This window comes from Hibiscus syriacus, unplaced genomic scaffold (genome assembly GCF_006381635.1).
Source record: "Hibiscus syriacus cultivar Baekdansim isolate YM2019G1 unplaced genomic scaffold, ASM638163v2 tig00110987_pilon, whole genome shotgun sequence".
Taxonomy (NCBI): domain Eukaryota; kingdom Viridiplantae; phylum Streptophyta; class Magnoliopsida; order Malvales; family Malvaceae; genus Hibiscus; species Hibiscus syriacus.
The window spans coordinates 1,550,660-1,574,471 of record NW_024062941.1 but is presented as its reverse complement, the minus strand read 5'-3'; the positions used below and the strand labels follow the sequence as shown (position 1 = coordinate 1,574,471).

General features: G+C 35.3%; 1 pseudogene; it reads left to right on the top strand.

The window, feature by feature from the left end:
* The first annotated feature begins 888 nt into the window (after positions 1-888).
* LOC120148784 lies at positions 889-19,817 on the top strand (annotated as a pseudogene).
* The last annotated feature ends 3,995 nt before the right edge of the window (positions 19,818-23,812 follow it).

The following is a 23,812-nucleotide window of genomic DNA, read 5'->3' as shown; positions in this document are numbered from 1 at the left end:
GGAAATATTCTTTAACAATAGAAAATAGTTAAAATAGTTTTCTCGACAGAGGATTGCAAATTTCAAGATTTTTTATCGAGTTAAATGATTTTCTTTAAATAGTTAATTCGAAGCAAATTAATCCACAAATCATATTTTAACTTTATATTATATTTGTAATTTCCACTATTTACGACAACGTGTAAGCGACACAGTATTAATTTTGGGCGCTGTGGGGTGTTAATCTTTCCCCACGCGTAACCGACTCCTGAACCCGTTTTAATCGAATCTTTGGTGACGCATACCAACTTTTGTCTTAAAAACGATTTCTTAAAATTGTTTTTAAAAAGACGTTTTTAGGTATTCGACCTACCTAACCCAAAGGTCGATGGCGACTCTATCCAATTTATTCCCGATCAATTCGAAATCACTTAATTTTCCAAAATAATATTCGTAACTGTTTTTAAAACAATAAACTATTGTTCCACCTTAAAAAAAATGGTTATGACAGGAAGGAACCTTTTATCATACCATTGATCCATACCTCAAAGGGAAGGGTAGCTACGGAATGTTTGAACATGGAAATTGCGTCTAGTTATGTCCACCGTGTAGGGGAAACGAAAGGCCAGCGATGGGCGAGGAGAGGGTCGTGTCTACAATCGTCGGTCATCGCATAACAAGTGATAATAGAAGGGGATGCTATTTCAACTGTGAAACGCTTGACGAATCAACATGAAGACATTTCAGTTGTTGGATTGCTGCTCAACAAGGCACACTCTGGTTCATTGAGCTTTGTTGAGGACTAATCGTGTATGAATTTTTTATGATGAACCGGAATATATAAAAATCGATCGATGTAATTCTTGACGCTATTGGCATCTAATGAATTCTCGATTTTATTAAAAAGAAATGTTTGGTTACGACATTGGAATTTCAGGTTAACTCATTATCTTCAATTATTTTGTGAAATATTCTTTCTGAAATTAGTAGACAATAAGTTAATTTGCATTGTATAATTGCAGATGAGGTGACAGCCGTGGACGACTTTTTGGTGAAATTCTTTCCCAATGTCCATGAAAGAGAGATGCATGCGAAGGAGGACAATTACTGCAAATATGATCATCAATTTCTTCAGCTTTTTACGTATTCACTCTACATGGTTACATTTAGGGGCGAACAAAATTTCACACGACTCAAAAAATTAATTTTTTTAATTTTGAGTTATTAAATTCAACTCGAATTATCGATTTAAGTTTCGAGTTCGAGTCAAGTTAAAATTTGAAAATTTCGAGTTACTCAAAAAATAAAAAATTTGACTAACCATTTTGACAATTTTGTGATTTAGCCTCTGATTTCTTTATTCCTTCAATTTCTCCTTCATTTTAAGTCAATTTTTACTAAATTTGAACTAAATGCTCCTAAATCATCGTAGAATATATGCGTGCTTTCAATTTCTCTTTTTGATAAAAAAATTCTAACTTTCAGTTTAGTTCCTAAATTTTTTATGATTTTCTTATTTATTCAATTCATCATTCATTTTAAGTCCATTTTTATCAAATTTGAACCACATGCTCCTACACCACTATAGAATACCAATATAACTTCAATTCTTATTTATTTTTATTAAAAAGATAATGTCTTTTTATTTAGTCCATTAACCTTGTACTTTACTCAATTTGGTCTTTTGACTGCATTTGTTTGTAAATTCTTTATTCTTATCAATTATTTAACTCTTTTATACTATCATGAATGCTTTACCCTCAAAATATTTTCTTTAAAATATAATATTGTAAACATATTTTAAAATTTTAGATTGTATTTGATATATTAAATAACATTATAATGTGAATATATATACATATATGTTTAGAGAAAATAAAAAAATTTGAATCAATTCTTATCATAATACTATACATAATTATAATAAAATTTGTATAGAAACTCGAATAACTCGACTCGACATGAAATTTTTTTAAGTTAAATTCAGGTTATAAAATACGACTCGTAAACTCGAATAATTCAAAAAAAAATTGACTTGACTATATCAAATGCTCACCATTTTTTTATTTATATAAGTATAAGATAGTATTTGTGCAAAGATAACTCTCAACCATTTGACATTGAACACTTACACCCTTTGCATTCCTAGTGATCAAACCTGAGATTTCAAAGAATAACAACAATTCATTTATCATTAATTTCGTTTGGTTCGTGACAAATGCTCACTCCTAGTTGCTCTGGTTTCAAGCTTTACTGCTTCAAAGGTTTGCACAAATTTGGCCGACAATCAACGATTCTAGCGGCTTCTGTATTTTTCCTGGCCGGAGCGACCTTGTGTGCCGGTGCTCAACACCACTGGATGCTTATTATCGGGCGTGTGCTCCTTGGCAATGAGGTTTGACCAAAAATCGTGCATATTGTTATTGAATTCTAACTTCCAGTGACTGATAAAATTGATTGTGCAGGCAGTTCCATTGTTCAAGTCAGAGATAGCCCCAGTCCAACATCGTGGAGCCGTCAATATTCTCTTTCATCTCTTTGTAACCATAGGGATACTTTTTGCAAATCTGGTCGACTATGGCACATCAAAACTGGATGGAGAGTGTCTTTGGGGCTTGCCGGCGTCTTGGACACCATTTTGTTCATAGGTTCCTTGATCATCACCAATACACCGGCGAGCCTGGTTGAGTGTGGAAAGGAGTCTACGGGGCATACAACGCTGCGAAAGATTAGGGGTGTCGAGGATGTCGAAGCAGAGTTCCAGCAAATTGTGAAGGCTAGTGAAATTGCCCGGAGAGTGAAACATCCCTTCAAGGAACTCATGAAACGCAGCAGCCTGCCCCCTCTGATTATTGTCGTGTGCTTCAAGTCTTTCACAGTTTACAGGGATCAATGCCATCATGTTTTATGCTCATGTCTTGTTCCAAACTGTTGGATTCAAGAATGACGCTTCATTGTTGTCCTCGGTGATAACCGGACTCGTAAATGTTTTCAGTACCCTGGTCTCGGTGGGTTCACTCGATAAGTTTGGTAGGAGGGTATTACTTCTTCAAGCTTGTGTTCAGATGTTTGGAAGCCAGGTATGCATCAGTTTTTAACATGCATGTATGTCCTAATCCGTGTTAACTTGTTGTGAAAACATCAATTTTTCATTTTTCTTAAATTATTATTAAAATTAAAATTATTATTATTATTATTATTATTATTAATTATTATTAATTACAAGCCCAAATCGAAGGCCCAATCAACCGGCCCAGACCAAAATAAAACCCTAAACATTTAGGGCTTCAGCTAGGGTTTCTAACTCTAGCGCCGCAGCCGCCTCTCCAGCTGCCAGTGACCATTGCCGACGGTCAGCTGCCAGATGCTCGAACCCGCTACAGCCACGAAGCCGCCGCCTCGCCAGAAGCCTCCAGAAGCCAGCTGCCCCCCCACACGTCGCGGTTATGGGGTGAGTCACCACATAGCTCGGTGACTCATCGAACTTCCCCCTCTGGACCGGTCCGAGCATGGCTCTGTGGTGGCTATAAAAGCCACCGGATCCTGCAAAACGAGAAGGGAGGAAGAACCGGAGAAAAACAGAAACAAGAGCAAAAAAATATACCAAACATCCCAGTCAACAACAACGAAGCAACCAGAAAAAAAATCGAGAGAAAAGAGAGGAGAAACCCTTACCGAGGAAGCATAACCACCGAAAAACACTAAACATCACCGAAGTACCGAAAATACCGAAGGTATTTTCTTAGATCTAGGAAATTCTAGGGACTTTTGGGGAAAATAGATGCCGGATTCGGCCTTAGAACGGTGAGATTTATATCCTAGGGTATTTTAAAAAATTTGTGGCCGGCGGCGGTGTTCGGCGCCGGAGTGCAGCTGCCGGTCGGATACCGTGTTCCCTCCGGTGAGGGAAATAATAGAGAGAAGGGAGAGAATTCTCTTCTCTCTCAGCTAGAGAGAGAAGAGAAATGAGAAGAAATGAGAGCTGGCCCGAAGGGCCAGCCGTTTGGGGTATTTTATACCCGATACAAAACGGCGTCGTTTCATGATGAAACGATGCGTTTTGAGAAGAGGGTAAACCCTGTCCGCAGTACTCCAAGTTTGTAATCATTACAATTTAGTCACTGAAATTGATTTTTGATTATTTTAGTTTAGTCTTATAATTTTATTTTATTTTAATTTAGTCCTTACCTGTATTATACATATATTTAGGTTAAATGCCTTATTTAGTCCTTCATAATTTTTATAATTTATTTTTTAACCCGAATTAATTAAATAAGGTTAAATTACATTATTAGCATTAAGTTTTTTGTTAATTCGAATTATGCCCTTTAATTTTGATATTTTACTTTTTTAGTCACCAATATTTCGTTTCTTTTCATTTTGATCCTGATTGTTTTTATATATTTTGCAATTTAATATTATTACTTTTAAATTTATTTTAAATATTATTTATTTATAATATTAATTTGTTATTACTTTTATATTATTATTATTTTCATATTAGTCACATAAATATATATATATATATATATATATATTTATATATATATATATATTTTAAATAATAATGTATATTTATTTTCAATATCAAAGAAAATGGCAGTTTTAAAACAACTGGATGTCCTATTCTGGTATTTTAAATAATTAAACATTAAAAAAATTATAATTTAGTTTTATTTAAATTATTTAAATTTTAATATTTATTTTTATCAAAGAAAAGAGCTGTCTTAAGGTACCAGAAGCCCTTTTCTGATATTTTTGAATAAATAAATATCTTACTATATTAAAATAAATTTTTATTATCTTAAGAAAATGTTTTAGTCATTTATTTATTAATATCTAAGAAAAGAGCTGTCTTAAGGCACCTAGAAGTCCTTTTCTGATATTTCTAAATAAATAAATATTTTTATAAATATATTTTCTTAAAAAATATAGTAATAAAATTTGAAATAACATAATTATAAATTAAATATATTTGAATTTTTAAAATTCTATTATTAGAGACAATTTATAATTAAAAAGTACCGATTTTGGGCGTTGTAGGGGTGCTAATCATTCCCTAAACGTAACCGACCACGAATCCCTTTTTATTAATAAAAAAACGAATTTTTGGTTATAAACGCAGATCAGTTCATCTTTTAACTGATGTTTTCTTAAAAACTCTTTTAAAAGATAATTTTTAGGTATTCGACCTACCTGACCTAAAAGGCCGATGGCGACTCCCAAATTATTTATTATTCACATTATTTTTCCCGCCAAGTATAAAAAATCGTGCCCGGACGAAAAACGGTTACGACAGCTTGGCGACTCCGCTGGGGACCGTCAAACTTTAAAATCAATTATAAATTGTCTCTATCAGTTAGAAATTAAAAATTCATATATTTAATTTTTAATTATTTTCTTTCAAATTTTTTATTACTTATTATTTTTATACTTTTTATTTTATTTATTTATTTTATTCAGGTATTTTTTATTTTATTTGTCTGTTAGAGGTTTGAACATTTCTCACAAACAACACTTGCATTGCATAACATAAGCTTTCTAATCAAGCTTGTCCCTTTTAAGTGGGAGTGAAAGCGACGTCTTCGTGGGAATTTATTCTCCGTGTCAGACCTAGCAAGTAACTTTCGGGGTTCATATGCTCTATGTCTTCGTGAGAATTTATTCTCCGTGTCAGGCATAGAGAAATGTGTCCCCTCGAATTGAACTCGATCCGCTTAAGTCTGTAATGGACTAGGATTGAGGGTTTGACAGCCCAAGGGGGCATCAACAAGGACAATTCGAGTACCTTTACTCATAGAACTGAAACTCTGCATATAATGAACCCTAGAAATTCTTCTGATCTAAGACAATACTGAACCTCTGTTCATAGGTATACACAAAGGAGAAATAAGCTCTAGCTTTTAATTTATTTTATTTCATTTTCTTTTTCCTGAATAAATGCATGCGAACTAGAAATCATGCGGTTAGGATAAATTTTCCAAACAAAGCATGAAACTAGAAAGCATGAGGTTAAGATTTATACCTTGATAGATAGATTTTTTTCCATTAGTTGGTACTGACTATTCTATTTTTTCTTATTTTTTTATGCATATTACATTGCTCTAATCTGTTCATATTGATTTCTTTTGTTTACATTGCATGATCATGGCATAACCAAAAGGTGTTTACTTGAAAGACTGTTCATCATATTGGAAAGAAATCGTAAATGGACAAAAAGTTTTATGATCAAACAAAATATGATGCGACCAAGAAAAGACATCCCGAGGGAACTCCGAGGATAGAAGAGAGCTATGCACCTAGAGATCATGTGTCCATTAAGGAGAAAGAGGAGATACGAGAAATAAGAGAGCAGATGTCCAAGATGATGGATAGAATATCTGTTTTGGCCAAAAGAGAATAGATTCCTGCATAGAAAGAGAGAAAGCTTAATGAACATAATCCTGCAATCTCAAATATGCAAGGGACTTCTGATCCTAATCAATTGGAGAAGTTACAGACAATCATCATCCGTATTCACAAGTCATCTGGAGATACCAAAGAAATGATGACAATTGTAAAAGCTTCCAGAGAAGAGAAGAAATCATGTAACCTGAAATCATCGAAGTTTAGTATGCTCTCGATATCTAAAACTCAGGTTCAATTCAAGACAAAAGGCGGTTCTCATGTTGATGCTATACCTATATCATATAAAGAGTTGTATGAAATGTTACTTGAAGCACGAGAAGTGGCTCCATATTACATAAAACCATTCCAACCTCCGTATCCAAATTGGTATGACATCAATGTTCATTGTGAATATCATGCCGGAGCTCAAGGACATACCATCGAGAATTGTCTTGCCTTCAAACGTCGAGTCCAAAGTCTTTTGGATCATGGAACCTTACAATTTATGGTAAATGATCGACCTAGTTTGGTAACCAAAGGTCCTGCTAGATTAATACCAAAAGTCTTCAAAGGTAAGAGTATCAATAGGGGCGCCCAGAAAGAAGAAGATTTACTGAGGTTCGAGGCTCAAATATGTCATTTAAATATGGAAAACAATAAATTAAGCACCAAAATGGAAACCAAGCAGGAAGATTTCCAGAAGATCAATCAAGCTTTTCGAAATGATGGCATAGAAAACACCCCAGAAGAGTGAATAACAGGGGTCACCAAACTGAAAAAGAGTTGCAACATACATGAAGATCTTGTCCAAAAACTTTTTGAACACAAAGGTTATCTCACAAGGCAAAATGAACAACTCCGAGAATTGACACAGGAGATGAAAGAACACCAGAATATCATGGAAGAAGCTGCAGTCCAGACAAGCAATATGGCTCATAAGCTGATAAACTAACTTGGTTTTAGAGAAGAAAATAAGAAAGTTATTCCCTATATGTAAAGTTTTGTTGAAGTTAGGACTGAAAGTTGTCCCCTATATGTAAAAGTTTTGTTTAATGCACGGAGACTTTTGTGTTCAATGAAATCTGTTCTAAGATGATCACTCTTGAGTAACACCTTTTCATATATGCATTTTCATTTTGCATCTTTGTATTTTTCATTTTGCATTCATACTTTTATGTTTGCCTTTGAATTGCACATTTTGCATTCTTATTTTTCCATTTATGCATTTTTCACATTTTTATTTAAGTACTGTTATGTACTTTAATTATAAAAACATGTAAATAATTCATGAAAGGTTCTGTAACAGTAAAAACCAAGACCATTCATTTATATTACTTTACTATCATCATGAAAACAATGGAGCAATCTTATAAGGGACTACAAGACCAGTGGCCAGAACAATTGACAGGGTTACCTCGGGATACAAGGAAAGAAGCGTCAGATTCAGTACCAGATGGATCAGATCAAATTATTCAGGGAATGGAATCTGATAAAGAAGAGATAACTGCTAAAGAGAAATCGTGCTATCAGATTGAAGAGTCGAGAAAGATAACATACCCTGGGGCATCCCACTCAAACCCAAAGAATAGCCTCATTAATTATTCACAATATGAGGAGAGAGTCAAGAGGACAGAGAAAGCAATCAAAAACATGAAAGATGTTAGTGCCCACCACAAAGAATTAGAAGCAAGAAAGCTCAGCTTGGTTCCAGATTTGATTATTCCCCATGAATTCAAAATGCCTGATTTTGAGAAATATGATGGCACCAGTTGTCCCTTAATCCATTTGAGAATGTTTTGCAGAAAAATGGAAGGATATTTGAGTTCTGATGATCTATTAATTCACTCTTTCCAGGATAGTCTTGTTGGCCCAACAGTAGTCTGGTACAATCAGTTGACCCAAGAACAGATCAAGAGATGGGTAGATCTAGCTGATGCATTTTTGGGACAATATCGGTATGTTAAAGGCTTAGCTCCAACACGTATGGATCTTCGAAGAGTAAAGAAGAAAACCAATGAAAGATTTCAAGAATATGCCCTAAGATGGAGAGGAGTGGTATCACAAGTTCAACCTCCCATGTTAGAAGAAGAGATATCACATATGTTTCGGGATTCCATTCCCGCTCCTTTCTGCGAGTTGATGCAGGCAAATCTGACGAAGGAATTCAAGAATCTTATGACAAGTGGAGATTTAATTGAGAATGTAATCAGTGAAGAAAACTCAAAAGTCACATCCAAGAGCCCGAATGATCAGAAAACAAAAGCTGATGATGTGAATGTATGTCGCATCCAGAATCCCCGCAACTGCAAAAGAAAAAGAGCAAATAACTGTTCGGATCGACCAAAGAAAGTCATGCGATCAAGAAAAACTTTGGAAGTGTTCCAAACTTCCATTTCAGACTTGTATCCTCATTTGGTTAAAGGTCAATACATCACACCAAGACCAACTAAAGTGACATCAAACCCTTCTGCTCATAGCTATGATCAAGATAGTGTTTGTAATTTCCACTTGGGGGTAAAGGGGCATTCTACAGGCAATTGTAGGCCACTGTTAAAAGAAATTGAGATGCTTGTTGACAAAGGGGTTTTGACACAAGAAATGATCAAGAAATGGGGGGCGAATGAAGAAAAGAACCCTGATCCTATTATATACCCAACATTATAGGAATAATGAGGCATGATAAAATAAATAAGTGGAAGTGTTATCTACCACTGTAGTACCTTTATACTTTCAGCATCTTGTTTGAACTTGTTTTTTGTTTCCTTTCTCCGCCCTTTGTAATAAATAAATTTGTGTTACTTTTATGGTTATGAGCAAGGAATCAAGTTTAACCTTGAGATTCTTGAGTATCAAGTAGATTAAATATTCTTTTAATTTTTCAAGAGTTATAGATCTTTGGCAAGTGGTAAAATTATATCTTCCATATCCTATCCAACGCCAATTACTCGACCCTTACCAAAACCAAATCCTGACACTACATTTATCTGAGACTCTGAAGTAATGTCTCCACCTGTTTTTGAGACATCAACTCTAGATGTTTACCTTTTCGGGTAGAGTTAATTGATGATACTACATTCCACCATATATACAACTTCAAAAGTCACACATTTGTCCTTCCAAACACAAAATCATCATAAACCAAAAGACCTCAAAAGAACCAAACTTTCAATTATCCGTAAATCTTACTACAAGAAGAGACGAGATGAGGCATCATGGACCAATTCATCGAACATAATTTCGAGTGATTAGAGCATACTCAGAGAAAAAAAATGATTGATTGAAATAAATATGTCATGCATTAATTACATTTTTCATGTAAGTAAAGTTAATCTTGAATATTCATTCCCCTGGAGATACCTCTTTTACAAAGATTTCTATGTATGAGATGACTAACTTCGCGCATCAGATCAAGCATGCTAACTTAATGTCATATCACCCAAAGATGAATGGGGAATTTGCAAGAGCAAATAAGAACCTTAAGAGAATCATTACAAAGACCACTGAAGCTTACAAAGATTGGCACGAGAAGCTACCTTTTACCTTATATGCATATTGAATTACTGTGCGAACATTTACTGGGGCAACACCTTATTGTTCAGTCTTACCATTTTGAGATACCATTACTTTGTATCTTAAAGGAGCTAAAATTAGAGGAGGCTGAAGGGATCTAAGCTCGTCAGATACATTAGAAACGGATGATGAAAGATCACATCCGAGAGAGTTCCAAGAGGGTGATCTAGTGTTTAAAAATATCTTGCCTATACATAAATATTTCCGTGGGAAATGAATGCCTAATTGGGAAGGGCCATACATTGTAAAGAAGGCCTTTTTTCGGAGAAGCGTTAATCTTGGCAAAAATGGATGAGAAAGTTCTGAGAAACCAAATAAACTTAGATTCTGTCAAGAAATATTATACTTGAAGAAGAAAAAGGACAAAAAGGAAAAAGAGGTGTTCAAAACAATTGAAGTCTTATACTCATCCAACAAAGAAAAAATAAAGAAAAATCCAGCAAAAAAAGAAAACAGAAAAAAAAAGAAAAAAAAAGAGAAAAAAGAAAAAAAGAAAAATGGGAGAAATAGAATCAAGATGGGTGACTCCAGGGAGCCTCAAGTTACAAGATTGATCAAGTACAAACAAAAAGAGCAATAAATACTGGAGATATGAGAAAATGGAAATGAACCCAAAATTCGGCAGTCTAGAGGGATCCAGATGATAGAAAAATCCCCAGCAATGCAGATCCAAGTCAAGCAAAGCAAGATTGAAGGCATCTAAAAAGAATATCTTCAGATTTCATTCCACCTCTCAAGATTGATTTTTATTTGCAAAAATTGGTTTTTAAAATCTTTAATGCATGATATAAAAAAATGATAAAAGGAGGGTTAAAGATATAAATTTTTAAATAACATATTGAAACCAAAGGAGGATTCGTGTTGAAAACCTGAAAATGCGGCTCGAATATTGAATGGTGCAACAACGATATAAGAGACGATCTTAAGCTCTTAATAAAGCACCACACATCTCAAAGACATTCCTGAGATTCTGGAATCGAGAAGCATCTCTACAAGATGAACATAACAACCATTTCTTCAAGTTAGTGGAAGCAGAAACGACATAATGAACCAACTTGAAAGAACCTACTTTACCAGAATCTACCTACACCTTAAATCAGTCAATAGTTTTGACACTTGCCATATGACTATGATTTTTGAATGATTTAAAAGTGTAGTTGATTTATTTGATATTCATTAAACTCATTGTTTATGATTTGATTATATTGTGAACCTGAAAGGGGTAATACTTTACAAAATTCTTTCATTCTTCAATAAAGAAAGGAGAAAAAACATTTTCAAACAGGATAGTATCAAATGAGGAAGGTCCTTGAAGCAATTGTTGCTTATTATACCTCTGTTGTAGAAAAAGAATGAACGAGGCCAGAATAATGAAGCACTTCACATTTTTGAAGGCAAGTGGTCCAAGAAGCCAGAAAGTCTGGATAATTGAACTTTTGACACTCTCCTATGACATTATTAGCAGCTCATCAAGAAAGATTATCGTTTATCTCATGATGAGGGCGATAAGCATCACCAGACAGATTATTTTCCCCAACCATCAATTCATGTTCTCTAGAAGATTACATCATAAAGCCATGAACAAGTCACTACCTGCACTCTGGTTATACCGTGATGCTGGCTCAAGTCTTGATACATCATTGCTATTTCTTCTATGCCGATCACTTTCTTTGTCAAGATGATATTCATTATGTCCTTCAGAAGATTGTTGAAGTTGAATTTGAGGACTTATGGCACAGAATAAAACATTGTAACAGAATCTACCCTTATAGGCCTTTTATATAGGGTAACATTGGTTACAGGATTCCAAAAGTTGAAGATGACCAATTTTAGTTCATCTTGATGATGTTTATTTCTTCCAGTAAGGTTGTTACACTGGATGCCACTGACAACAAGGTCAAATTCGACAAATCTACTCATCAATTGCTCCAACCGATCATCATTCAGTTCTTGTACATCTATTTTCAAAGATATGCCAAGACAGTAGAAGATGGCCTCTGCATCACTGATTCTAGAGAAAAGAAACAGGACATTGATATCATTGGGGAACTTGTCTCTAGCAGCTCCTCATGTATAGTTTTTAGGGAAACCTAGAAGCATTTCCACCTCATTAGGTTCAAGTGGAGTAACTTTATTCCTTCCAACCCATACTAGATTCCATTTTCAGCACTCATCAAGAACATACTTCTGGACACTCGAAGGTAGCTCATCGTCATAAGCTTCAAGAGCATTACAGATCCTTTCTGTCAATTTGTCACTTCCTGTACATGTTTATAAACAGTTCAACTTTGTTCTTAGATCCCAGGAAGGCCATCATTTCTTTGTCAATGGAAAAATATCATGTATAAGTGCGTGGAGAAAACAAGATAAGAAGAAATCTGTTCTCAATTGGCAAATTATAAATATAGCCCCTTTTCAGTGTAGCAGCATGAAAATGCTTCGAATCTACAAATTCTGGCTCTACATCAAATAAGTACTGTGATATTCCAGTCCAAACATTAACTGGAGCAAGTGCCATGTTCTCGTAGTAGAAATAAGGAGCCCCAATAGCATCTTCTGGAAGTGTTCTTTGAGTTATCTGATCTGGTTTGGTATAAACCCCAAAACCAATCATTGGATTTGAAAGATGAATTTACTCATAGTAGAAATAAGGAGATCCAATAGCATCTTCTGGAAGTGTTCTTTGAGTTATCTGATCTGGTTCGGTAGGAACCCCAAAACCAATCATTGGAATTGAAAGATGAACTGCATGATCATCTTCATTAAGAAGCTTCTTTTCAAGCTTCCTCTGCTTTTTCCTTTTCAAAAATCATAGCCCAAGTTTTGCCTTTGCTTGTAATTGGGGTCATTGTATAATGAATTCCTACCTTCTACTGGAAGAAGTACGTCAGCAGCCTTAGCCATTTGATCAGCACATATAAAATCTGTCAACTTTGCAATTGATGAATCCAGACCACATCTCTCCATGGCTATTAAATCCTCAACTTCTGAGTACCCCATTTTCGTCAAGTATAACAGTTTATTCTCCTCATCAGAATCAGAATTCAGGATTTCCTCGGTATTCAGAAAGAACTATCAATATCTGTGAAATCATCCTGAAAGATCGCTTCATAATCAGATGAGTTGTTATCAGAATCAACATGTTGCATGGGTGCAGATTTTTCAAAAGCCTGTACCACTGTATATGTAGTCTTGCCATTACATCAGATTACTGTTCGCATAAATTGGTTTCTCTCCCACAGAAAAGTATATTTCAGAGATGGCCTTCACTGAAAGATGATAAGCCACGGTGTCAGCCTGGAATGAATTACCAAGCTATTTATATTGCTCTGTCTGAATAAATCCCTCCAGATACAGAAAATGCTCACCTCATTCAGAAGACACATATCTCAGACGTTTCTGTCAGAATGATTGAGTACTTCTTAAGTTTGTGACAATATGAAGAGAATTTCTCCAGTTACCTGACAACACTGCTGTTTAGTGACACCAGAATGAGAGTATTCAAGATAAACAGAAATGGAGCACGAATAAAGCCACAAGTATCCACCACAGTGCATTGTCAAAATTGAATCTTGTAGGGATCATGATATTCAAGTCAAACAGACGTCGAGAGTAAACCATAAATAGAAAATTAAGGCATCTTGAAAGCCCATTTCAACCAAAAATGGAATATTGGGGCATTTTGAAGGCTCACGTCAGTATGAATATTTGGGGTATTTTTGAAGGCTCATCTCAACAAGAAGTAATATTGAGCACACTTTTAACATCTGCATCAGCCATTGTTGGGGCATTTTAAAGGTTCCTTCAGACAGATCCATGTGGGGCATTTTGAAGACTCAGATTAACAAGAAGCAAATTTTGGGGCATGCTGAAAACCCCTTTCAAAATGAGGAATGTTGATGTATTCTGAACATTCGTATCATCAATTGTTGGGGCATACTGAAGGCCCACATCATCATGTGTCAAGATCATTGACTTGAACAAATATTTCCAATGAGACATAAAGATATGAAGAATGAAAATGGTGAAACAGTAACAGTCGAGCTAACCATACATAATTGCTTCGTTCATCAGGCAGTTGCATTAGGGTCATGTTGTTGAACAAATATCTACTCAGTAAGTATGGTTTCAAATACCTAATCTTTTTAACCATGTGTCACATAACAGTGTGTTCTTTATTAAGCTACATCATGATTGCATGGATAAAGATGGTCCCCAGGCATACTACTCGATCCAGAGTTCAGTTCCTCAAAATCTCGGCTTTGAATTTTGCATTCTGTGTATCGGTGATGATTGGAAATATTTTTTTTTGATTCCTGGCAGTTAGTTTCAACCATAATGTTGAGATTATAAATCTGTTTTTCACATCAGTTTTGCTTACTTTACGACATTGAAGAAAGAGGCTCAACTTACATATATTACTCATTCCCGTTGTTATTGGGATCATCATTGCTAACCAGGGTGAACTGTGTTTTCATCTATTTTGGTTTTATCATGGGTGTTTCATCCCCAGCGGCAAGAATTCCATGAACCTCTTTCTGTACATGGCCCCTATAGCTGATGTGTTTCTAATTCCTACAACGCTCATTACAGAAGAAAACGTGATCAATATCACACTTGCCCTTGCCCGAGATGATATCGAGATCAATTGGTATCTTTTATTCAACTCGACACTAGCATATATCGTGAATTTGACCAACGTTTTGGTCATACCAACATTACACTTGAATTCCTATTAAGTTTTATTCTCAAGTGGTATTGTGACGTCATTCAAAAACTTTGAACAATAGGTAAAGAGCTTCAATAATTGAGAAATTTGAGCAGAAGCCACAGAAAAGGATAAATGTATTTTTCAAATGCTTTACGAACATCTGAGCAGAAGCCACAGAAAAGGATGAATGTGTTGTCAAGTGTTTTACATCCAACAGAAAAGGATGAATGTGTTGTCAAGTGTTTTACATCTCGACAGAAACCACATGAAAAGATGAATGCACTGTCAAATGTTTTATGAACCTGCTATTCTGATACTGAACCAATGTTGCGATCATATGGTTTCCAGTTATTGATCCAAAATAAAGTCTGTCTTCTTCAACCCCAAGATTAGAAGTGAGATATGATGAAAACTTCTTTCCACAGAAAGAGAGCTGGAATTTTAACAACAAGAAACTAGTGGTACCAACTAAGGTTGAACTACAGGTTGTTGTTAAGCATCTCGACATGATATGGTCCAAGTTGCCTTATTCAAGATCTGATTTAAATATGGGGACATGAAAGGAATTGAGATAAATTCTCCTTATGATGTATTTCAAGAGTCAAATCAGAACAGACTCTACTCTCCTAATTAATCCCTGCTGAGTCAGGCATATTTACATCTACACTCTTCAAAGATGATAGATTCTCTTTTCAAAGATGAAAGCTTTATGGGATTTATACATAAGTCCAAGCAAATAAAGTTGGTTTTATCAAAGACAAAATGGGGCATCAGGGTCATAATTTTGACTACGACAAGAGTTCCACAAGTGAAACATTTCTTCTGAGACTTAAATGAAGCAAAGAAGATGCAAAGATACAAGTTGATCAGATAATTCTGTAGAAATGCAAGCTTGATAGCATAAGTTTCTACACTGATATCCAGAGGTAACACTGGCAATAAATGATGAAGTGAAGGAAGACCAAGTTCACCACTTTGAAGTCGAATGAAGATTGCATCAACATTCATGCATTCATAAGAATATCATTTACACAATAGACAATGCATCACATTGATACATTTGAGTGCATTCAAACATGAAGTTTTACAGATCTTCGGAAGAACAAGAAGATTCATGGTAAAAAAAATACCTTACAAGAAGAAGGTATTCAAAACCGCAAATACAGGAATCATGCAAACATCTGAAGAAGAGATGGAAACAATCCACAAAAATTAGCATTATCTTGAGATTGGGGCATGTTACCCAATCAACATGTTATTTTAAAAAAAAAACAGAATGAGAAAACGATTTTCATAGTTTCTCATTTTATCTTTTCTAAAATGAAATTGTTGAAAAGTAAGAAAACGATTTTCTTAGTTTTTTTACTTAGTAAACTATTTCCAACATCCTTATCTTGAGATTGGGGCAGGTTACCCAGTCAACATGTTATTTTGAAAAAAAAATAATGAGAAAACGATTTTCATAGTTTCTCATTCAATCATTTCTGAAAATGAAATTGTTGAAAAGTAAGAAAATGATTTTCTTAGTTTTTTTACTTAATAAACTATTTCCCACATCTGTAAGTCATGCAGTGCATGATGTTTCCAAAAAGCCTTCGGGAGCTTTTTGATGTTTTCAAAGCCTTAGGGTCATCTGTAAGTCCTGTAGTGCATGATGTTTCCAAAAAGCCTTCGGGAGCTTTTTGATGTTTTCAAAGCCTTAGGGTCATCTGTAAGTCCTGCAGTGCATGATGTTTCCAAAAAGCCTTCGGGAGCTTTTTGATGTTTTCAAAGCCTTAGGGTCATCTGTAAGTCCTGCAGTGCATGATGTTTCCAAAAAGCCTTCGGGAGCTTTTTGATATTTTTAAAGCCTTAGGGTCATCTGTAAGTCCTGCAGTACATGATGTTTCCAAAAAGCCTTCGGGAGCTTTTTGATGTTTTCAAAGCCTTAGGGTCATCTGTAAGTCCTGCAGTGCATGATGTTTCCAAAAAGCCTTCGGGAGCTTTTTGATGTTTTCAAAACCTTAGGGTCATCTGTAAGTCCTATAGTGCATGATGTTTCCAAAAAGCCTTCGGGAGCTTTTTGATGTTTTCAAAGCCTTAGGGTCATCTGTAAGTCCTGCAGTGCATGATGTTTCCAAAAAGCCTTCGGGAGCTTTTTGATATTTTCAAAGCCTTAGGGTCATCTGTAAGTCCTGCAGTGCATGATGTTTCCAAAAAGCCTTCGGGAGCTTTTTGATGTTTTCAAAACCTTAGGGTCATCTGTAAGTCCTGCAGTGCATGATGTTTCCAAAAAGCCTTCGGGAGCTTTGTGATGTTTTCAAAACCTTAGGGTCATCTGTAAGTCCTGCAGTGCATGATGTTTCCAAAAAGCTTTCGGGAGCTTTTTGATGTTTTCAAAGCCTTAGGGTCATCTGTAAGTCCTGCAGTGCATGATGTTTTTAAGACCTCTGGAATGATGTTTTCAACATTTCAGTTTTACTCAAAAGAAGTTAAATGAAAAATTATTGTTTTTCATCTTTGCTCTATTCTTGTTAAAACAAGAATGAGCAAAGAGGGGCAGCTGTAAACATCAATTTTTTATTTTTCTTAAATTATTATTAAAATTATTATTATTATTATTTATTATTATTATTATTTATTATTAATTACAAGCCCAAATCGAAGGCCCAATCAACCGGCCCAGACCAAAATGAAATCCTAAATATTTAGGGTTTCAGCTAGGGTTTCTAACCCTAGCGCCGCAGCCGCCTCTCCAGCTGCCAGAGACCATTACCGACGGTCAGCTGCCAGATGCTCGAACCCGCTACAGCCACGAAGCCGCCGCCTCGCCAGAAGCCTCCAGAAGCCAGCTGCCCCCCCACACGTCGCGGCTATGGGGTGAGTCACCACATAGCTCGGTGACTCACCGAACTTCCCCCTCTGGACCGGTCCGAGCATGGCTCCGTGGTGGCTATAAAAGCCACCGGATCCTGCAAAACAAGAAGGGAGGAAGAACCGGAGAAAAACAGAAACAAGAGCAAAAAATATACCAAACATCCCAGTCAACAACAACGAAGCAATCAGAAAAAAAATCGAGAGAAAAGAGAGGAGAAACCCTTACCGAGGAAGCAGAACCACCGGAGAACACCAAACATCGCCGAAGTACCGAAAATACCGAAGGTATTTTCTTAGATCTAGGAAATTCCAGGGACTTTTGGGGAAAATAGATGTCGGATTCGGCCTTAGAACGGTGAGATTTATATCCTAGGGTATTTTAAAAAAATTTCGGCCACCGTTGACGGTGGCCGGCGGCGGTGTTCGACGCCGGAGTGCGGCTACCGGTCGGAGATCGTGTTCCCTCCGGTGAGGGAAATAATAGAGATAAGGGAGAGAATTCTCTTCTCTCTCAGCTAGAGAGAGAAGAGAAATGAGAAGAAATGAGAGCTAGCCCGAAGGGCCAGCCGTTTTGGGTATTTTATACCCAATACAAAACGGCGTCGTTTCATGATGAAATGGTGCGTTTTGAGAAGAGGGTAAACCCTGTCCGCAGTGCTCCAAGTTTGTAATCATTACAATTTAGTCACTGAAATTGATTTTTGATTATTTTAGTTTAGTCTTATAATTTTATTTTATTTTAATTTAGTCCTTACCTGTATTATACATATATTTAGGTTAAATGCCTTATTTAGTCCTTCATAATTTTTATAATTTATTTTTTAACATGAATTAATTAAATAAGGTTAAATTACATTATTAGCATTAAGTTTTTTGTTAATTCGAATTATGCCCTTTAATTTTGATATTTTACTTTTTTAGTCACCAATATTTCGTTTCTTTTCATTTTGATCCTGATTGTTTTTATATATTTTGCAATTTAATATTATTACTTTTAAATTTATTTTAAATATTATTTATTTATAATATTAATTTATTATTACTTTTTATTATTATTTTCATATTTAAATAAATAAATATATATATATATATATATATATATATTTTAAATAATAATGTATATTTATTTTCAATATCAAAGAAAAGGGCAGTTTTAAAACAACTGGATGTCCTATTCTGGTATTTTAAATAATTAAACATTACAAAAATTATAATTTAGTTTTATTTAAATTATTAAAATTTTAATATTTATTTTTATCAAAGTAAAGAGCTGTCTTAAGGTACCTAGAAGCCATTTTCTGATATTTTTGAATAAATAAATATCTTACTATATTAAAATAAATTTTTTTATCTTAAGAAAATGTTTTAGTCATTTATTTATTAATATCGAAGAAAAGAGCTGTCTTAAGGCACCTAGAAGTCATTTTCTGATATTTCTAAATAAATAAATATTTTTATAAATATATTTAAATTAATATATTTTCTTAAAAATTATAGTAATAAAATTTGAAATAACATAATTATAAATTAAATATATTTGAATTTTTAAAATTCTATTATTAGAGACAATTTATAATTAAAAAGTACCAATTTTGGGCGTTGTAGGGGTGTTAATCCTTCCCTAAACGTAACCGACCACGAATCCCTTTTTATTAATAAAAAGAATGAATTTTTGGTTATAAACGCATATCAGTTCATCTTTTAACTGATGTTTTCTTAAAAACTCTTTTAAAAGATAATTTTTAGATATTCGACCTACCTGACCTAAAAGGCCGATGGCGACTCCCAAATTATTTATTATTCACATTATTTTTCCCGTCAAGTATAAAAAATCGTGCCCGGAAGAAAAACGGTTACGACATTATGTATGTGATATCTGCAGATTGCAATTGGAGCAATTCTTTTACACAACATGCATGCCAAAGATTCACTAACAAAAAACCTAGCTATTATCGTTGTAGTAATGGTGTGTTTGTATGTAATGGCTTTTGCTTGGTCATCGGGTCCTCTTGGTTGGCTGATACCCAGTGAAACATTCTCTCTCGAGACAAGAACGGCTCGATTTACGTTCGCGGTTAGCTCCAACATGCTGTGCACATTCATCATAGCTCAAGCATTCTTTTCCATGTTGTGTTATATGCGCGCCTTTATATTCTTCTTCTTCGTCGCCTGGATATTTGCCATGGGAGCATTCATCTTGTTCTTGTTACCAGAGACCAAAAATGTGCCCATCGATGCCATGGTCTACACGGTTTGGAATAAACACCCTGTCTGGAAAAGATTATTGTTTATCAAAATTAAAACAGACATGTAACCATAGTAGAGATTTACTTATTCTCTTTCTTTTTAGTTTCTTAGTTCATGATATATGTGCTATGTATCATCAATTATAGGAGATGATATAGTGATTCATGTTCGGAGTTCGTGATCGCTCCTTTAAATAATTACGTATTTAAAAATCGAATCTAAGTCTCTCCTTAAAAGTGCAATGCATTAAATAATAAGTTAATTTGTTTTCGTAAAATATTTAAAGTTTAAAAGCTTCAACTATGAGTTGAAGTGAAGAAGAAACGAGAAACATCACCCTTTCAAATGGGATAAATTGCGATAGAAGGATACAATCATCGAATGTTCTATATAAAACTCATGAATACAAGAAATTAAAAACAAAGAGAATTAACATCCACCATATTTTCCTCTTACACTAAACATGGAGTGCATTCATCCATTTTTTACAGTCAGTTGTCCTATGTTTTTAGCATATAAAATCTTTAATGCCGAAACTCATGCCACGAATGGATCCAGTTTTTAACATCCACGAACTGGTTTTTTGTCAACCAACCTTCACCTTCGGAGGTGGTGGTATTTTTTATGTTTTGATCTTTGGTTTACAAGATTGTGAGAGTACATTTTTTTTATGTTCCAAGAGAAATTAATGTCATGGCGGTTCTCCTTATCAAGCCTGTTGAAAATTCAATATTAACTTAAATAAGTTCACACCTAAATTAATTTGATGTCATTGCTTACATCAATTTAGTTTTGATGTCATTGCATACATCAATTTAGTTAGGTGAAAATTAAGTATTTTTCTCATGTTTTAATTTCAATGGTTTAGATTATTTAGTGATTATTTTTCTCATTTTTTATTTAGTGATTGTTTCTTGTAACCTATAAATACCCTACTTGTATTTGAGTTTTATCATCCAACAATCAAAGCTTAATTATAAGCATTTGAAAGCTTTCTTAAGAGTTCTTCCCTTTTGCAATTTTGTGAGATTATTCTAAAGAGAGTTTTTTCTTCTTCTCGATCAATTAGAGTTTTTACTCTATTTTGATTCTACAATTGGTATCCGAGCCACGTTTTTATGGTCTCTTGAAATTCCAAGTATGCTTTGTGGCTGCAGTTTTTAACTGATCTTCCACATCAGAAAAGATTTCTTGAGATTATTGTCGGGGTTATTACAAAGGAGCTTCTTTGTGCTTAGAGTAATTTAGTACTCTGCACGTTTGTTACTCAAGCTTGTTCGATGTAGTCAAAGCCTTACCGTTAAGATGGGTGATCTTCAAGTAGTTGGAGGAATCAAGAAGCTCAACAACAAAAACTACAACATGTGGGCAACATGTATGGAGTCATACTTACAAGATCAAGACCTTTGGGAGATTGTTGGTGGTGGTGAAGTTACACAACCGGCGACAGAAGATGCCAATGACATCTTGCGAAAGTGGAAAATTAAAACAGGCAAAGCAATGTTTGCTTTAAAGACCATAATTGAAGAAGAAATGTTGGAGCACATCCGGGATGCTAAAACACCAAAGGAAGCATGGGACACTTTCGTTACACTATTTTCAAAGAGGAACGATACAAAATTGCAACTTCTCGAGAATGAACTTCTATCAATGGCGCAACGTGACATGGCGATTTCCCAATACTTTCACAAGGTGAAGTCAATATTCCACGAAATTTCATAATTAGATCCGACAGCTGCTATTGGGGAAGCCATGATAAAAAGAATAATTATCCATGGTTTGAGACCCGAATATCGAGGGTTTGTTTCCGCTGTATAGGGATGACCGACACAACCATCGCTTGTTGAGTTCGAAAATTTGCTTGTAGGTCAAGAAGCCATGGCCAAGCAAATGGAGGAGTCTCACTGAAGAGTGAAGAGGAAGCACTCTACACCAGCAAAAATAGAGGCACTTTTCAGCGGTATACTGGCAGTGGATCTAAAAAGGATGGTGACAAGGTGAAAAATTACCAAGGAAAGGGAGGCCCTCATTTAGGGGGAGCATCCAAGAATCTCGGTAATAGTAGAAAGTTCGATGTCAAGTGTTACAACTGCGGGAAGATGGGTCACATGACAAAAGACTGTTGGACCAAGAAAAAACATGTTGAAAGTAATACTGCTACTTCCAGTTCGAAGGAGAATACTGAAGATGGTTGGGATGCTGAAGCATTATTTGCTACGGAGGAAGAAGAATTAGCTCTCACGGTAACAACACCAGAACGAATTGACTACAAGAATGATTGAATCGTAGATTCGGGTTGCTCAAATCATATGACGGGTGACAAAGAGAAGTTGCAAAACCTGTCTGAGTATAATGGAGGTCATGTGGTGGTGACAACTGACAACTCAAGGTTACCGATAACTCACATCGGTAAGACGATAGTTACGCCTCGATATAATATTAACCAGGTGCAACTTCAAGATATTTACCATGTCCCAGGAATGAAGAAAAATTTGTTATCTGTGGCTCAACTAACATCATCAGGCCATTATGTCTTATTTGGTCCCCAAGATGTGAATGTTTATCGTGACGTCAAAATCTCAAAAACACCAACAATGGAGGGACGACGTTTGGAGTCAATTTACGTGATGTCAGCAGAGTCTGCATATGTAGACAGGATGAGAAACAAAATGAGACATCAAATCTATGGCACATGCGGTTAGGTCACATTAGCTATTCCAAGCTAAGTGTGATGGTGAAGAAGTTGATGCTTAAGGGGCTTCCTCAACTAGTCGTGAGAACAAACACGGTCTGTGTGGGATGCCAGTATGGTAAAGCACACCAATTACCATATGATGAGTCAAAGTTTAAAGCAAAAGAACCGTTGGAGTTGGTTTACTTTGATGTGTTCAGACCAGTTAAGCAACAATCAATTAACGATATGCGGTAAATGGTAACATTCATTGATGACTTCTCCAGGTATGTGTGGGTTTTCTTTATGAAAGAAAAATCTGACATATTCTCAAACTTTAAAGAGTTCAGAGACTTAGCTGAAGGAGAAGTGGGAAAGAAAATATGTTTCTTGCGCACAGATAACATAAGAGAATATAGATCAAACGAGTTCTCTCAATACCTAAGGGAGTGTCGAATACGTCATCAGTACACTTGTGCCAACACGCCACAACAGAATGGTGTAACAGAAAGAAAAAACCGGCATCTTGCAGAAATTTGTCGAAGTATACTACATGCAAAGAACGTACCTGGAAGGTTTTGGGCTGAAGCAATGAGGACTGCAACCTTTGTGATCAACAGACTTCCTTAACCAAGGTTAGGATTTGTTTCACCCTTTGAGAAACTATGAAATATAAAACCTACAGTTAGCTACTTTAGAGTATTTGGTTGTTTATGTTATATGTTTGTTCCTGATCATTTACAGAGCAAATTTGACAAGAAAGCTGTTAGATGTATCTTTGTGGGATATGACAGCCAGACAAAGGGGTGGAAATGTTGTGATCCAATTAGTGGAAGATGCTACATGTCACGAAATATGGTATTTGATGAAGCATCTTCTTGGTGGTCCTCGGAGAAGGAGGTTTTGCCAGATTCGAGAGAATTTGGAGGCAAGCTACAACAAAAGATGATGGAGCATGTTCAACTCCAAACAAGTTCAAATGAATTAGATGATCCAAATGACGATGATGTCGAATGAATAGTGACTCAGAATCCTTGGCAAACTGGAGTGTATCAATAACCAAACGAATAAGGTGGGCCTAGTGAAACAGAAGAATCAATTCCACAATCTCAACTCCGAAGGTCAACAAGAATACGAAGGCCAAATCCCAAATATGCCAATGCATCCATAATTGAAGAAGTAACAGAGCCTGAGACGTTCGAAGAAGCTTCGTAGAGTTCTGAGTGGATGATAGCTATGAAAGAAGAGATCGATGCAGTTCAGCAAAATCAAACTTGGGATCTTGTGCCAAAGATAAAAAGATGTGAAACCTATATCTTGCAAATGGGTTTACAAGATAAAGCGTCGTCCTGATGGGTCAATCGAGAGGGTACAAGGCACTATTGGTAGCT